Source organism: Hydra vulgaris, chromosome 02 (assembly GCF_038396675.1).
Source record: "Hydra vulgaris chromosome 02, alternate assembly HydraT2T_AEP".
Classification (NCBI taxonomy): Eukaryota; Metazoa; Cnidaria; class Hydrozoa; order Anthoathecata; family Hydridae; genus Hydra; species Hydra vulgaris.
Genome location: NC_088921.1, coordinates 13,626,265 through 13,632,898, shown reverse-complemented (window position 1 = coordinate 13,632,898; position 6,634 = coordinate 13,626,265).

Sequence of the window (6,634 nt, the reverse complement as noted above, 5' to 3'; positions counted from 1 at the left end):
GCCTGCATGAAAATTTAGTTTAAAAGTAGAAAAACTTGAAATAAAAATTAAAATAAAAAGTTCATAAATATGTCATCTGGTCACGTGACCAGAGCAAAATGACTTATTATGCAATTTCCAGCTCCTACTTTATAAAAATTTAAAAATTACTAACTAATCTAACTAAAGAAACATAAAATAAACACGCGTTGAAAAAAAAAATTCTTAAAAAAGTTACACTCAATGGACACCATTCGTTATGAATAACCGAAAGCAAAGTATTTTTTTTGAAGCGAAAAAAGTAAACTTTTGCATATAAAATTGCATTATTAGTATTTTAAAAAACCATTTGACGTTTTAAATACAAAGTGTAATTATAGTTTTGTTTTCCCCAATTTTTAAGTTTTTTTGAGTTGCAATATGAAAAGCCATCTTACCCAATTCACCATCTTACCCATTTCCCCTACATCTCTGCGATATCATCCACCTAAGCAACTGCATTTATTTGGAACAGCAACAGAACAACACTGAGATATTGTTACAGTTTTATTTCTTGATGTATAACGTTGTTTAACAAAACGTCCTGGTATTTTGCAGCAGCATCCAAAACAATTCTGACTTTTGTAGTTTCTTTTTCTCAAATTTACGACGCTAAAGTTTAGAAAAATCCATTGATTTTTATATTCACTTGTAATTACTCTATTTATGTATCTTTTCAAAAGTAATTCTGTAATGTTTCTTTGCAAACTTCCGCCTCCTCCTTTCTTTAAATCGTTTTTTCGTATTTAATAATACTGCTATTTGATCGTTACTTTCTAACCGGATATCAACAGGCATTGCTTAAAATGTGTCTACTCCACCATCGAGTAAATTAACCTTTATATTCGTTCCTTACTCCTTGTAAATCAATTTATGCATTTACATCACTGTTTATATAGGTTTGGGTACTGTCATCATCTAGCAGAGCATTGTATTGTATTGATTGTTTTTTATTGATTAAAATGACACACTTCCATCTGTGGTGTTTGATTGTCTCTGCGTAGGCATGGCGCTTCAATGTTTTTGTTAAATTTTTTTGTACAACCGCGGATATATCCTCTAGAAAAAAGTTCAAGAGGTTTCTGATTTCTATTATAAAAATCAACAAGGTAGTATTTAGTATAATATGGAACTTCCAACCAGGTGATGTTTTGTGATCATTACATCTTTACTATATTATTCTAAATACTCAAAAGATTCAATAAACTTCAATATATCCTACTGTATGTAGATTTTAGAAGAATGCCAAAACAACTTTATACAACTAATTTTTTTAGTATGCAATTAGAATATATATATATATATATATATATATATATATATATATATATATATATATATATATATATATATATATATATATATATATATATATATATATATATATATATATATATATAGGGGTGGCGCCAGCAATTTTTGGTCTTCAAGATATCTAGCTTCTTGACATAGATACTTATTTTAAATAAAGATGCTTTGCAAAAATTTTTGTTGATTGGAGTCTGGGAACAAACTAGCCCCTAGAATTTTAGACCCCCCTGCCCCAAACGTGAGATCAACAAGTTGATGAAATATTTTTTGTACTATTTTCAACCAGACTTATATTCATCGAGAAATTTTGAGTTTCATAGTATAATTACTCAGCGTTCAAAAATAATGACGGTATAAAATTTGCAACCCCCTAAAAATGAGGGGGGTCGAAACTTTATATGGTCATATTTTTGAACGCTAAAATATTTTACTATGAAATTTAAAATTTATTGATGAATATAAGCCTAGTTAAAAATAGTTCAAAAAATATTTCATCAACTTGTTGCTCTTACTTTTGGGGCAGGGGGACTAAAATTTTGGGACTTTTATAAAAAGTGTATTTTTGTCAAAAAAGGCTTTCAGGTCCTCATTAACAAAGAGAATGTCAACAATTTTTGTTACAACATGCTCATACAAGTTCCGGAGGAGAGATGGTATAAAGAATAAATTTTCTGGGATCTTCCTCAAGCAAACATGAGTTAACAACATTATTGTTTAATTGTCTTATAAGGTTATCCTGCATCTTGGTACTAATAGTAACTTAAACTTAAGGAGGAAAAATATTTTTAGTCACCTGATGAGCTTATTGTACCAGTACAGAAACAAAAAGCATGTTTTTTTTTTTATATTTTTTTAATTTTTTTATTTTAGGTGCTCCAAGAAGTCCTAACGGTTTTGTCACAGAGCACCGCGGAAGTGCATTTAACCAGGAAGTTCACGCCTTCTTCTTTACCGTGACGCGAAAATATGTCCAGAGCTCGTTTCGAACCTGGATCTGCTGCTTATAAAGCGAGCGTTCTAACCACTGCGCCACGGCCGCACAATGCTCAAAAAAGTTTTCACTATGACTCTATAATAAACTGTTTTGTCAGTTTGAGATTCAATGTTTTAATATTTTAAAAAATTAATAAAATGAGCCAAAGTCTCTTACTGATATGCCAAGAAGTACGCTTATAAACTTTAGGCTAGAAGTCACAAAAAATTTTAGCAGATTTAGAGTAATTCGAAAAAAATTTGAGAAGATTTAGATGTAATTAGCATTACATGATGATTTTCTCCTTTACATTACCGCCAAAGCCAGAGTTATTACCTTGTTCACCTTTGAGTCTTTTTCATTTCTACATTGCTCCTTTAACTTTGTTTCATCAAAAATATTTATTATAATATTTATTGAACATCACAATTGAATAATAATACTAATTTATAATAATATTAATTTAATATTATTAATAATACTAATTTAATAATAATACTAATTTATTTTCATAATTGAATATATAATAATAATAATAATAATAATAATAATAATATAATAATATATAATATATAATAATGATATAATAATACTAACTTAATAATAATACTAATTTAATATCACAATCGAATAATAATACTAATTTTATTTCTTTTATTTGCATAAATATATAAATAATATAATAATGTAATGTTTATATAAAGTTGGTTAAGTTACTAAATCTTCAGTGAACCCTGTTCTCCATTAATTGTTTATTCGTTTATTTCGCCGTTTAATAACTTTTAGAATGTTAAAGTTTTTAATCAAAAACACAGGCGGGGCAAGTAGAAGACATTATTTTGTCTTATCACTGAGCCCCAATCGTACGTATTTACAATAACCGTGTAGTATATTTATACTTTACAAATTGAACATGTAAAGATACAAATTGAATTTCAATCTTGGTCAGAAAAATTTGATAAAATAAAAAATATATGAATATCAATTTCTAAAAAATGTAAACATTTTGGAAAATTTAAAAATGCTCAATTACAAACCCTTTTTACTTACTTAGGCTACACTAAAAGCATGCATTCGACAATCTATTATGATATTTAATATCATAATCAGTGACAATTATACTTTTGTTTTATGTAAATAAGGTTTCTTAAATATAACAGAGAAGTTCAATAAATTATTTGTATTTTTTGAACAAGTTTTATGAAAAAAAAAAATTTCAAATTGTTTAAAATTTATTTTTGTAACTGCGATACTTTCAAACTTTATTTAAAAGTTTTTCAAATAAGAAGTTATGACTAAAAAATGAAAATTGCATAGTGGGCCAGACTTAAATTTTATTGGAATAAACTCTTAACTCCTGATGAAAAAGAAATTTAAGGACCTTTTTTTGCACTATTTAGTAGTTTGAGGCCGGTGATTTTTTTTGCTTTTAAAATTCCCAAAGCTTTTTTTGAAGAAATACGAAATTTGGTCCAAAACGTCCGCAATTTTTTAATTTATATGAAAAGTTGCAAAAATTTACCATCTTTAGCATTAAATTAGGGCTATAAATATAAGTTTATGTATTTTTTTTTTTAATTTTTAATAAAGTGTCAATACATATTATGCGTTTTTTTATAAAATCCGCTCTTTAAAAGTTATATAGATATTGAAATTCAATTTATTTAAAAAACTAGTTCAAAAACTAGAAATAATCAGCTGGATAGACTAAATGACGGTTTCCTTAACTACCAATGTTATTACTTATAAAGATAAATTTAATTTGGATCTCAAATTTCAGTTTACAACTATATGTCTAAATTACAACTAAATAGTAGTTTAAGCAAAATTGACATAAAAATCACTGTTTTTTAATGAAATACATATATATTTACGGCATTAGTCATCAGAAGGTATATGTTGTAAAATGGAATCTTAGATATACACATTATGAACCCATGTGTGAATTTTTATATCATAAGATGCATCATGGATCAAGTATATCCACGAGTTTGATAGTAGGTTACTTATCGGTAAAAAGATGGTTCAGAAACCATTTTCTATTTAACTTACTATTTTCACAATTTTCATTTTAACTTACCTGTTTGTAAACACTATATCCTATAGCACCATCAAAACCAGCCTTGCATATAAACATTAGCATTGTGATTACCACAGTAGTTTATATATCACATAGCTTTTTAAGAGTATGTTTTAGATAATCTTTTAGCTATATTGGTACTGACTAGCCATCTATTTGAATGTTCTTGGGATAGCATTTAGCTTTTGAAGATCATAGACCATTATATAAAGAATATGTGGCAGCCTTTTTTTTCAGCACCATTTCCTAGAAGCTGGTATGTTGATTTTGATATATCACCATTAATAGTTAATGATAAAGTTTCATTAGGTGAATATATGTAAGCAGGTTTAATGGGGTTTTTATTTCAAATTTCAGAAATTTTTGTGCTAGTTTCGTACTAAAACTCACTTCTTAGTTTTAATTTTATTGCATGAAGTAATTTATGGCTAAATAAAATATTACTAACATTCTTAAGTTTATTCTTTTTGTTCTGTTACAAGCTTTTCAAAAAAGCCACATGGTAACCAACTTCATTAACTGATGATGTGGTATTTAATGTACCGTAGGTGTATTGAAAATCTTGAGCTAGCCAATTTTCATTACTTCTCTCAAAATAAATATTACCATTGTTTGCAGCTATTAACTTTTAACATTATAATTTTATAAAGTTTTCCACTCAAAATCCTCTAGTTTAATATCTGCAGAAACTAGAACAGTTAATTTCAATGAAAAGAATGGTATATCATTCGGAACTAGTTTATTTTGTGATAAATGTCCGTAAATATTACCAATTTATATTTTATTACTAAACAAAAAAGCAAAAAAATTGTTAAGTAAACAGTACAATTTGTATTGAATTAAATAACAAAACAAACAAAATAGTTTGTTTGCAAGAAATAAAAGTTGATTTCAAGTAAATAACATAAGTTACAAGTCATTGTTTTAAAATGTTTAGGAAACCCAAAAGGGGAAGTTAGGGGCATTGTCTTTAGTTCAAATTGGTTGTATATATATTACATTTACTAGTTAAAGATTTAATATAGGTTCTCGTAGGCTCCCTAAATTATATGATACTTTTTGTACAAAATAAAAGTAATAAATGTTAAAAATTCACCTCGTTATTTTAAAGCCAGATTATAAGTGTATTATAAAGATCAGTATCTTGACTTTAGATTTTTTTTCGAAAAGCTTTACTGTTAAATATTTTAAATATATAAACTAATTCCGTAAGCTTATAAAATTTTAAAAGTTACTAATATAGCTATGTATAAAAAAAAAATTTCACGCTTTTTTTAAAAAAAAAACGTTTTTCATTATACATGAAACCGCAACTAATTTTTGTGGCTTTTTAAGATACTATTATACTCAAAACAATTTTCAAAAATTTAAATAAGAGTATTTCAAATATGTTTAATATATGGTTTTGAATTTGATAAAAATATATTTTTTAGGTTTTGTCCACCACCTGGCCCACTGTACTGTGACCAAATCACAGCCACATATTAAATTTAATATTTCTGTCTTGGTTTTTGCTTTATGTTTATAAATGCGACTTTTTTAAGACTGATATGAACTCAGCCAATAAACAAAAAACATTATTTTAGTTGGCGGGTGTTTATAATAGAAGAAACATCATAACAAATATTTCTCAAAAAAGTATTTTTAAAATCTCTATGAAAATACACTTCTTTTGAGACCCAGGTTGACATACTTTTGAATAACTTTTTTTTTGACAATATTAAGGACTTTACCTTAAATACTAAAGATTTGAACCCAAATATCATTACAACTTGACGTGATGATGAAAAATGGTTTGCATATTTGAAATCAGCATATTTAATTTGTTTTAAAAAACCACCTAGTTAACAAGATTTGCACAATAAAATTTTATTTGTTTATCAGTGTTATTGCTTATAAATGAAATTATATTAAAAAATAATCTTTAATTGAAAATTTTATTTATTTATAATATAAACTTTTCATTTTGACTAATAATAAAAAAGAAAAATTCACAATAAGAAACAATGTCATTCAACTCGAGGTAAAAATGTGAAACATAAAGAGGAAGTGTTACTTAAAGCTATAAACAGTGTTATTAGTTCACCTAATATGTCTTTTAGAGCTGTTGCTAAATTTTTAAAGTACCCCGAGCGATTTTGCAGGGCAGATGGTAAATGGAAAAGTTGAGATTGGTGCAAATGCAGGAAGAAAAAGTTTAATGCCATTTGATCTTGAAAAAAAGTTACTCGATTTTTCAGACAGCAGAGCTA